Source organism: Acomys minous, assembly GCF_964271855.1.
Source record: "Acomys minous genome assembly, chromosome: 6".
Taxonomy (NCBI): Eukaryota; Metazoa; Chordata; class Mammalia; order Rodentia; family Muridae; genus Acomys; species Acomys minous.
This window is the reverse complement of record NC_140487.1, coordinates 103,654,063-103,666,191: the sequence shown is the minus strand read 5'-3', so window position 1 is coordinate 103,666,191 and position 12,129 is coordinate 103,654,063.

Below are 12,129 nucleotides of genomic sequence, written 5' to 3'. Positions count from 1 at the left end.
ATTGTGCTTTTAATTTTAGTTTGTGCACATTTATATATTTGTATGTTAGTGCATGGATGTGTAGTTACTGTTTGATCTTGTGTCCTATGGACCTTATATAACTTGTTCATTAATTCTATATGGAGGCAGGTTTCTTATTGGCGGGGGGTGTGTCTTACTGCTGTGAAGAAAAACCATGACCATGGAAACTCTTATAAATAAAACATTTAACTGGAGCTTGCTTACAGATTCAGGGGGTTAGTCCATTATCATGATGGTAGGGAGCATGGCAGTACACAGGCCAATGTGGTACTGGACGAGCTGAGAGTTCCACATCTGGATGTGAAGGCAAGAGAAAGAGACACCAGCCCTGGATTGAGCATTTGAAACACAAAAGCCTCCCTCCATTCCCCCTACCGCCCTACCCCCCCAACCCCCCACCCCCCCACCCAGTGACGAATTTGCAAGAAGGCCACACCTCCTAATCCCTCTCCGTGCTGCTCAGTGATGCATTCAAATATATGAGCCTATGGGGGCCACTCTTGTTCAAACCACCACAGCTGGGGGAGCTGTATATTCTTTGCATTCACTATGTAATCTACAACTAGATTTGTCTGTGCCTTTTTCATAATGTTATTAATATTCCACCTTTAAATATGACATTAACTAGATCTGTGGAGGTGCTTTTTTTTGTTTAAATCAGATTGAAATAATCTCTCCTATTCCCCCTTTTCTGAAAGGTTTTTTCCTCATGATTAAGTGTTGAATCTTACAAATATTTTGTATAAATTTACACAATCTTACAATTTTTCTTTCTTCCCCTTAGCATGGTGGATTATATTGATGGAGTTCTGAATAGTGAACTTTATTTGTTATAGTTGAAGTCACATTCAGCTATGGAATCTAGCAGGTAACTTTAACTGGGGTACAATTTTATACATTGCGAGCTTTGGTTTGCTCATTTCTTTCAAGGGCTTTCATGTTTGAAGTTTTGAGAAGTATCCTCCTGTTACTTTTTTAAAACATTTGGACTGTTCATATTTGGTTTTTAGGTCAGAATAATACCGATCTCATAAAGAAAGTCTGGACATGTGTATTCCTTGTGTTACCCTGTTCTCTGCATGTTTCCTGTTGCTGCTGTAACAAATTACTACAAACTCGGCGGCTTAAAACACAACAACAACAACAACAACAACAACAAAAAATGGATCACTTTACAGTTCCAGAGCAGCTGAGCTAAAATAAAGATGTCACCTGAGATGTGTTCCTTCTGGATCTTGGGGGAGAATCTGTTCTCTCACTCCCTTTTGGTTTCTAGAGACCACCTGCACTTCTTGGCTCCTTCCCACACTTCCAAAGCTAGCCTCAGAGCATCTTCAACTCTTTCTCTCACTAGCGTCTAGCGGTTCCCCTTCTCAGTGACAAGGAAAGAACAATAGAACTCATCCGCTTGAGCAATAGAGGGGAAGGAGATGGGGAGAGCAAAAGCCACCAGCATCCGACCCCCGTGGGGAGATAACAAAAGGTCCGTCATCTATGTTAGAGTACCAGAAGGAGGGAAAAAAAAACGTAGCTGAAAGAATATTGGAAGAAACATTGGCTGAACATTCAGAAATGTGGCTAAATACAGAAACCGACAGATTGAACAAGATTTACAAACCCCAACCAGAACAAATCTTGCGCGTAACCTAGCTCTTTCTGGATAATCCAAGATGAAGTCCCTGTGATGGCTACTCTCGCTTGTCAGCTTGGCGCACTTGGGAGGAAGGAGCCTCAGTTGAAAAACTATCCTCCTCAGATTGGCCTGTGGACATGTCTACAGGGGCGTTCCTTTTATTGCTCATTGATATGGGTGAGCTCAGCCAACTGAGCTGGGTGGGCGGGCTTGGGCTACATAAGAAAGGCAGCAAGCCAGTAAGCAGTGTTGTTTTGTGTTCTCTGCTTTGAGCTGCTGCTGTGACTTCCTGCCTGGGCTTCCCTCAATAATGGGCGTAACTGTTAAGATGGAATAAACCTTGCTTTTGGTCATCATGTCTATCATAGTAATAGAAACCAAACTAGAACAGTCCCCATCCTAACACTATTGTTAGCACATAAATAACATTTCCAGGTCCCGGGTCCATTGCTCTTCCTGCCACACCCCTCTTCTACTGTTTGGAAGCGACTGTCTCAAATAGATGATAATTCTTCTTTAAATGTTGCTCAGGTTCGCTGAGCGAAGCCATCTGGACCTGGATATTTTTCAGGAATTTTTTTATGGTTATGCCTTCAATTTCTTTGATGGTCTCCATACTCTGAAGATTGCCTATCTCATCTTGATTGAGTTTTGGTGGTTTGCAATTTTGGAAGCATTCATTTCTCTAAGTTGTGAAATTCATGAGTATAAAAACCTCTTTATCCATAATACAATAAATGTAAAGCATTCCTCTATTATCTTTTAAAAGCTAGATGGTTTCTAAGAAGCAGTGTTAGATCTGCAGCAAAACTGAGCAGAAGGTACACAGTTTTCCCCTATCCCCCTCACCCGTACAGCCTCGGTAACTACCGACCTCCTCCACCAGACCCGCACATTTGTTAGGACTGATGACTCTATACGGACACGAAATTATCACCCAAATTCTATGGTTTATATTGGCTGCCTTCCTGCTGTACATCCTTTAAGTTATATGTGATGATAATATATATTACACGAGTCTCACATTACAGTCTGACACAGAGTAATTTCATGGTCCTAAAAGTCTTCTCATCTCTGCCTTTTTTATCCCTCCCATCTGTCTTTTAAAAATACTTTTTATTGATCCTTTGTGAATTTCACGTCACGAACCCCAATTCCACTCATCTCACCAGTTTCTCCACCCTTGCTACCTTCCTCTAAAGAAAAACAAATAAATAAATAAATATGAAAATAATAATTAAAAAAAACTTGAGGTATGTCATGTTGTGACACACAGTATACCTTCTTGCCCAAACAGCTTTACTTGCAAATGTTCCATTGCAATTGGTCTGGTGCGAGGCCTCTGGCTTCCGCTGTACCATCAATACTGGATGCTCACCAGGACGCCTCTCAGATATCCTGCTCTTGCCTCCTAAGTTGTGGAGATTCTGCAGCTTTGGATCTGTAGGAGCAGATTCTCCAGCAACTTATAGATGGGGTATATGCAGGGGTGGGGTGAAGTCAAAGCCCTGGATCTGGGCCTGGAGGGTAGCTGAGCTGGTCACTCTGCAAGTTCTAATTAGTTCTAAGTATGCCACCAGGGCCAGTTTTCTGACTGTGGGTCCGGTTCTCCTGCCTGAGGCAGTGTTTGAGCAGCAGGGCCAGCTCTCCTGTGCCACCCAGGTGAGGGGTAGGGCCAGCTCTCCCCCACCCATGCCTCTGCCAGTGCCACTGTTGCAGTGGCCAATGATGGACGGGGTAGCTCAGTGAAGTCCTCAGACGTTAACATGGCCCCAGGCAGCAGCCCAAGCCACGGACATCTGCATAGCCCTCAGTGGTAAGATGCCACAGACGTTGACACAGACCGCTGCTACGCCAGGGCCATGGACACAGACATGGCTTTAGGAGGCAGCATGACCTCAGACATCTTCACGGCCTCAGGAGGCAGTGCAGGCTACCATCATCAGGCTGTTTTGCCTCTCTTTAGAGTGGACAAACTGTTCTGCTTCTCTTTCTCTCCTGTCCCATATCAAACCCTTAGAAACTACCACGTTTTTATTTCTGAGACAGAACTCTATTATGTAGTCCAGGCTGGCCTCAAACAATTATGTGGCTCAGGCTGGCCTTGGACTCCTGATCCTCCTGCCTCCTTCTCCATGCTAGGATTTTACACGTAAGGTCTTGTACCTAGCACTCAGATTTGCTATATCTGTGGTTTTGGCTTCCTCCCCACCCCCAGAATCTGATAAACGTAGAACTGTAGAGTAGGAGACTGGCCTTTCACTGAGTAGTTTGCTGTTAGGTTTCACCCATGCCTTTTCAAGGCATAGTTTAACTTTGCAGCCTTGAATAATATACCATTATTGATGAGGCTGGAAAGATGGCTGGGTGGTTAAGAGCACTGGTTGTTCTTTCAGAGGACCAGTGATAATTCTCAGCTTCCACACAGTGGTTCACAACCATCTAATCCCAAGGGATTCAGCTTTCTTCTGGATTCTGAGGGTCTCAGGCATGCTTGTTGTTCAGAGACACACATGCAGGCAAATACTCATGCACAAAAATAAATAAATAAATAAATAAATAAATCTTTTAAAAATGTATATTGCATTGTAGAGATAGGCTCCATATAATTTATCCAACTGTCTCCTAAGTTACAATTCGGTTGCTTTGAATATTTGATGGTTCCATGTCTAGGTGTTTGATGGACAGACATTTTTAACCCCTTGGGATGAATGCCATAGAATTGGATTGCTGCCATTTTCCAAAACAGCTGCAAGATGCTTCATGCTCACCAGCAATGTAGGAGATATTTGGTGCTCCAGGCCTTCGCCAGCATTTAGTGTTGTCAAGTGTCTGGATTTCTGCCCTTCTAATATATGCATTGTGTACCCATTGTTGTTTTCATTTGCATTCCTCTGATGACAGATGATGCGGAACATCTTTTCATGTGCTTATTTTCCATCTGTGTATCTTCTTTGGCAAGGTGTCTGTTCAAACCTTTGACCTATTTTTTTTTTTTTTTTTGGTTGGACTGTTTGTTTACTTATTGCCCAGCTTTCCAAGTTCTTTGTGTGTTTTGAAGAATAGCCTTTTATCAGATATGTCTTTTGCAAATATTTTCCAACAGCCTGTCTTGTCTCTTTATTCTCTTGACAGTATTGCTCACAGAGCAGAAACTGTTAATTTTAATAAAGTCAATCTTATCAATTATTTCTGTCATGGATGGTGCTTTGGTGCTGTGTCTAAAAGTCATTGGCAAATGCTAAGTTGTCTAGACTATCGTGTGGCAGCTTACATCTAGGTCTATGATCCATCTTAAGTTGTTTCTTCATTATGTACACATGTGCACACTAGCATATGTATGTGTATATGTGTGTATGTGTGATTGTGTGCGTGGTTATGTGTGTGTTGTGTATATGTGTGTGATTGTGTGTGTGTTATGTGTGTGTATATTGTGTATGTGTGTGTTTATGTGATTGTGTGTGTCTGTGTGTCTGTGTGATTGTGTGTGTATGTGTGTGTGACTGGGTGTATGTATGTGTGTATGACTGGGTGTGTGTATGTGTGTGCGTGCACTGGGCATGCACCTTGGCCTATTTGTGGACCTAAGAAGATAAATTGCATTAATTCTCTTTTTCCATCTTGTGGGTCCCAGGGATCCAAGTCATCAGGCTTTGCAGTGGCAACTTTACCCACTGAGCCATCTCCCTAGCTTTTGAGTTAATTTTTATGAAAGGCATAAAGTCTGTCTCTACATTCTTTTTTGGCATATGGGTGTCCAGATTTTCCAGCATCATTTGTTGGGTAAACCATCTTTTTTTTTTTTCAAGATATTGCCTTTTTTGTTGGCCTTGAATGTTTTATCATCCCCTCTTGATAGAGTGAATTTTTCTAGTTTTCTTCTTATTTGTCTGAGTATGATAATATGAATATCCGACCCCGTCTGCCGCTATCCACATTTGATCAGCTGGGCTAACCCATAGGTCCTTTGCCTTCCACAGAGGTCCTTTGAGCCTCCTCATTTCCATATGTTTGACCAGGTGTATCAGATGGTTCCTTCATTACATCCTCATAGCTGTGACAAAATATGTGATAAAAGCAATTTAAGAAGGAAGAGCTCCTTTCGGCTCACAGTCCGTCATAGCGGAAAAGCCATAGCGGCAGCAGGAGCTAGTGGCAGCTGGACACGCTGTATTCACCATCAGGAACCATTGGGATGAATACCCGTGTTCAACCTCCACTCTCCTTTTAGTTCAGCCAGGAACTCCAGGATGGCTCCACCCACCATCCAGGTGGGTCTTCCCAACTCAATTAACCTAATCTAGATAGCTCTCCACAAGTCTGTCCAGAGGCTAACTTAGAACTGGGAACTCCCTCACAAGTGTACCCAGAGGCTTGTCTACAGAGATTATTATGGTTCTGGTCAAGTTAGTAATCAATACCGATCACCACCACAAAGGCAAACAGCAGGGTGAGCTTTGTACCAGTTATCAGACAGGACTTGTAAAGCAGATGGTTTAAAGGACGGTCCACTGTTGTGTCCCTAAACCCACGCTTGCCTGCTCCTCTCCCTCAGCTCCTCTCTTCTTCTTAATACCCCAGGGGTTCCTAGTCTGACTTCCCTCTGTTTAGCGAACTCCATTCTCCCACCGAGAAGCACAATTCACTTTAGCTGTCTTTCTTCTGAGCATGTTTTTCTTTCTCTCTTGAATCCGTGCGGCGAATCTTTCCAGAAGGAGGTTCCAAAGCTGACAGCACACTTCTTTTCTCTCGCCCATTGGAAATGCGGTGCCGTTTCCCTTACGGACTCCATCACTTCAGGCGCGCCGTCAGCCAACCCGGCGTCCCTTCTGGGACGTGCTTCACTCTCTCTAGCTACTTCCAAGGCTTCAGAAGATTTTCTAAAGTTTCATTTTGATGTGTCTTGGCTTGGGTACCATGGGCTTCACTTGGCTGGGGCTTTCACAGGCTTCATCACTAGTTACATTTGGCAATTTTAGTCAGCATTTCTTTAAACACTTTTTTTTTGAATACCCTCTAATTTCTCTTTCTGTGGCTCCGAGGACATAACCACTTGTTGGTTTGTTACTGTTCAACAAATAACTGAGGCTCTACTTATGAGTGTGTGTGTGTGTGTGTGTGTGTGTGTGTGTGTGTGTGTGTGTGTGTGTGTGTGCGCCTATGCATGTGCACATATGCCATGGCACACCTTCTAGAGCTAGTCTTTGCCTTCTTCCTTGAGACAGGATACCTTGGTTGTTTTCTACTATGTACTAGCTGGTCGTGGAGCTTCCTGCTTCGCCTGTCTCTACTGCCCATCTTGCTATAGGAACGTCAGAATTATAGGCACTTGTGTTACACTCAGGCTTCATGTGGGTTCTGGGACCCTAACCCAGGTCCCCATGCTTGCATAGCAGTCACTTTTTACCCTTCAAGACAGCTCCCCAGCCCCGTGTGTTATTTTTTTCCCAGTCTGTTTCCCACTGCTGTCAGATGGCATGGCTTCTGCTCCTCTTTCCCGGCTCACCGACTCTCTCTCATCCTCTCTGCTGCCTCTGAGCTCATAGAACCAGGGTCTCGCTTGTTGTCTCCTCAGTTGCAGACTTCCAATCTGACGATTTCATAACCTGTTCTTCTTACTCAGATCCTCTATTTTTAATCATTTCATGAAACAGTGTGATTAATCATTAAAAAATTCTTTATATCGCCGCTCCAGAGTGTGTGTTATATAATTCCGGTCTGTGAGTCAACTCCGTGTCGGCGATGGCTAATTATGTGCCCGCATTTCTACTGTTGTCTGCCTGGTATACAACATGGGTGTCAAAAAGAAGGAGGGCTCTGGTGTCAAAGGCCATTTCAGCACTGCTGGGTCCAGGGCTGGGGCCTCCTGGTACAGTCACTCACTGTGTACTTTGTCTTGACTGGTTGTTGTTTCTCATTGACATTGTGGTTTTCTTGGTGTTGGCTTCCTATGATTAGCAACTCTCAGTGGTATTCAGGACCTTACTTTTTTTTTTTTTTTTGCCTGTGTGTAGGAGACCTTTGCTTTTGCCTCAGTGCTCTTTACATAGCGGCCTCTTTAGTTAAAGCTAGCATAAGAACCTTGGCCTACCTCAGTGGATCGCATCTCCGTTAGTGATCTAATGTGCAGAACCTTGCAGCGAAGTTGCACTCTGGTTTGGCTGCTTCCTCTTGAGGGAAGGAAGGGAAGAGTCTCCTTCAGATGTACACAGCTGGGTGCCATAGAAGGGAAGAGGCTTGCATGCTATACAGTTGCCCTCCAACTATCTGGCTCCTCTTAGCGGGTAAGGAAAGTTCTAGGCCTGTGGAGACAGCAGAACTTGAGGGGCCATGCCACATTCTGTCTGGGTTTGTCACTAGGCTACTAGCCTACCTGGAGAAAGAGTCTCCAGCACATCGTATCTTTGTGTATCCTCTGGGATTGCCCCTTCCCGGTCTAATATGTCACTGTAGAAGGGGAGCAGTAGGTTCAATGGGAAAGAAGTGTACCCCCTGACAAGGCGGCTCCCCCATCGGGGATGTTATACTCATGGACTTTATTCAAGAGTCGGCTAGTCCAGCGGAGTAGGAACGAGGCCGGCTTAACTGAGGGGATGAAGGAGTTCTGGTCTTTTGCTAGATTGGAATCTAAGAAACATCAGCATGGATGATCGTATTCTCTGTCACTGTGCCTTTCTTCCAGTCCTGGGGGGAGGTGCAGCAGCTCCCCGTCTTCTTTTTGTCCTCCTGCCTTCCTGCTCCTTCTCAGCAGAGGTCCCCTACTCCCTCTTCTGTCCTGTCTGAGACTTGTAACTCCTCACCAGGAAGGAGCCGGGGAGATGGATGTGCATCCCCTTTTGTGGACGGCCATCCTCATCTTGTCAGTGCTTTCTTCTTCTATTCTGCTTTTTCTGCCTTCTTTCATTGCTAGCAGAATACTTTTAGCACTCTATTTTGATTACCGTCTTGGCTTTTTATCTATATCTCTGCCGTAGTGTGTGTGTGTGTGTGTGTGTGTGTGTGTGTGTGTGTGTGTGTGGTTGCCCTGGAGATTATAATTCACATATTTTACTTGTCTCAATCTCCTGTATTGTCTTCCAAGAGCTTTATAGTTTTGAGTGTTAGATGTAGCTCTTGTGTACATTTTGAGTTAATGTTATGAAAGGCGAACCATCTGTATTGCCCCCGTTGCTTTTCACGTGGGTGTGCAATCGTCCCAGCCCCATACGCTGAAGAGACAATCGTTTCTCTGCTTGCTCTCTGTGCTTCTTTGTCAAAGGCGAGTTGACTCTAAGTGGTTCAGGTCCTATTCTGTTCCATCAATCTACTCATCTCTTCTTTCAGATTACCCCGCTGTGTTGAGTACCTGCAGCTGTCCTAAGTGCTGGTCCAGGCAGTCAGTCCTCCAATGCTGTCCTCCTCTGAGAGCACCGTATGGGCTGTTCCCCTGGCCTCTGCCTTTCTATGTGAACTTTAGACTCAGTTTGTCAGTACACAAAGAATAACTTGCTGAGATTTTATTTGGGATTACGTTGGAGTAACAGATTATGTTAGAATCACCAATATCTTTATCATCTTAAGCCCCCCTCCACTAGAAAATCTCCCCATTTGCTTATATTTACTTCATTCAGTTTTTAGAGCCTTAATGTTTTCCTAATTATAGAATCCCCAACCCCCTCCAGTTTTATTTATATCTCTGTACTTCCTTTTATATTTTTGGTTGCGAGCCTAGCCTTTCAAAGCTGAGCCATCTCTTGAGCAATGTACTCCTTTGTAGATTAGCTTATGCCAATGGCGATTTTTTTTTAATAATTCCAGTTCTAATTTCTCATTGTAGTACACATATCAGTTACTTTTCTCACTGTTGTGACAAAACAGCTGACAAAAGTAAATTAAGGAAGGCCTGGTGACTTGAATAAGGATGGCCTCCATAGGCTCATATATTTGAATGCTTAGTCCCCTGTTGGAACTGTTTGGGAAGGGCTAGAAGATGTGGCCTTTTCGATGAGGTGTGTCACTGGGGGCGGATTTGAGGTTTCGAAATGGCTACTGCTCTAGCGCCAAGCCTGTTGGCTGCCAAGTTCAGCCTCTGAAACTGTGAGCCCCCCACCTCCACCACCACCACCCCCTCCCGCCCCACAATAAACTCACTATTCTGTAAGTGGTCTTGGTCATGGTATCTTATCACAGTGATCGAAAAATAACAAAGGCAGAAGGGGCTACAGTTCACCGCAGTGCAGAAGGAATGACATCATACGCACTTCCTCACATTGTATCCACAGTCAGGAAGCTGAGAGCGACGGATGCCAGTGTTCATCCTCTGCTCTTCTTTTTCATTAGTCCAGGATCTCAGCCCACCGGATGGTGCCACGTGCATTCAGAGTGGATTGTCCTGCCTCAGGGAAATCTTTCTGTAAAAAAAAAAAAAAAACACCGTAAAGGCAGAAGGAGGCATTTGCCTCATCTCATTGTCTAGGCCAGTGGGAGCAAATCATTCCTTATTTCCTAGGGAAACATCTATTTTCTCATTGTGAAATAGGTTGCCAGCTGAGGGTTCTTATCATGAATGGATGACGGGCTGGTTTTTTTTTTTCCCAAATAGTCTTTTATGCATCTATTTATATGCTCCTTTGGTTTTTCTTCTTTGGCCTGCCAAGGAGATAGATTACAATAATTTCTATCCACATAGTTTTAAACACATTTCTTGCTGTTGTGTGTTTGTGGATACATATTGCTTACCCATTTTTTTCCTGTCATTTCCATTAAGCTGGGAAGTCCACCACATACTGTATTAGCACTCATAAATATTAACGCAGTTAAGTGGATGCTCCACAACTTGTTTCTGAGACAGAACTGTGGAAGGAGGAAGGCAGCTACAGGATAAAGATAGAAGAGACCACTGGGAGACATGGCCTTGCAGTCTATTCCTCCCTGTCCTGGCAGCAGGTTGGGGTCTCTCTGGGGAGGGCGTGGAAGCCGTAGCTGACTGAGTTGTTTTGTCAGGAGGTATTATGGTCTCGTGGACAAGTCAAACCGCTTTGGGCCCCAGGTGACAGACTGTGACAGAACTGTCAGGAAAGCCGTGATCCTGTTGTATGAACTTTGTAATCCAGCAGGTGGGGAGCTTGGGGACATGGTAATTCGAGCATTAACGATGACACCCTTTGCATCTGGGGGCTACATCCGAGATCTGTGAGATGTACGTAGTAAGCAGAGCCTTGCTTGATACGTTTCCAGTTGTTTCGGTTTTCTGGAAACCCAGCCAGTTCCTTTCCTAGGCGTTTTTATCTTTACTGGTGAGTCTCCATCCTCGGGAACATCAGTTCCGTCTGACTGGTCTGACAGCTCCAAATGTGCTCTTTTTTGTGTGGTACCCAAAATGGGCTGCTAGGTGCTTCTGGATCCCAAGAACTGCTGTGACCCAGAGCCCTCCCCCTCCCCCACCAGGGCCAAAGGAGTTCTCCAATCCTTCATAATCAGCCATGATTTGCCTGCTTTTATTAGCATCTGTCATTTTGCTGGCTAGTTTCGTGTCTGTATGACGCATACTAGAGTGATGTGAGAAGAGGGACCCTCAGCTGAGAAAACGATGCTGCCATATTGACCTGTAAGCAAGGCTTGTAAGACTGTAAGACCACAGACTCGTGGTGCGTTTTCTGAATTAGTGGTTGATGTGAGAAGGCCTGGCCAGCTGTGGGTGGTACCTTCCTGAGCTGGTGGTGCTGAAGTGTATACGAAAGCAGTTTGAGTGAGCCTAGAAAAGCAAGCCAGTAAGCAACACCGGCCTCTGCACCAACTCCTACCTTCAGGTTCCTGCCCTGCTTGAGTTTTTGCCCCAATTTCCATAAGTGATGGGTTGTGGTGTGAAACTGGAAGAGGGAGTAAAAACCCTTCCCTCCCCACAGAGCTTTTGTTTGTGGTGTTTTATCACAGCAATAGACATCCTAACTAAGACAATTGCCTATGCCTTTGTCCTTGCTCTGCGCTCAGAAAAGCCTGGACTTTCCTGTGGGAAGCTTCTAATTTGTGTTCCACTTTCTATTGGTAACTGCTTGTAGTGACGTCTGGAATTGACGGCAGCTAGTACTGACACATCTACGGAAGAATAAAGAGGAGGAGGAGGAAAGGAAGAGAAGAAACAAGGAGGAGGAGGAAGAGAAGGAGGAGGAGGAAGAGGAAGAGGAAAGGAAGAGAAGGAGGAGGAGGAAGAAGAGAAGAAGGAGGAGGAGGAGAAGGAAGAAGAGAAGAAGGAGGAGGAGGAGAAGGAAGAAGAGGAGGAGGAGGAGGAGGAGAACCTTGGATTGGATTTACTTTTGGTAGCTGCCCTTTTTCCTCCCAAACTCTTATGGTGCAGGTGAGATTGACACCTGTCAAATCTTGGATGACGTCCCCATTAGCTAAAACACATTAGGAACTGGGATTTGTTCAAGTAAATGCACATGGTTTTACTGGGCCCCAAAGACTCAGGCCTAGATCAGTTTTAACCATAGAGAAAC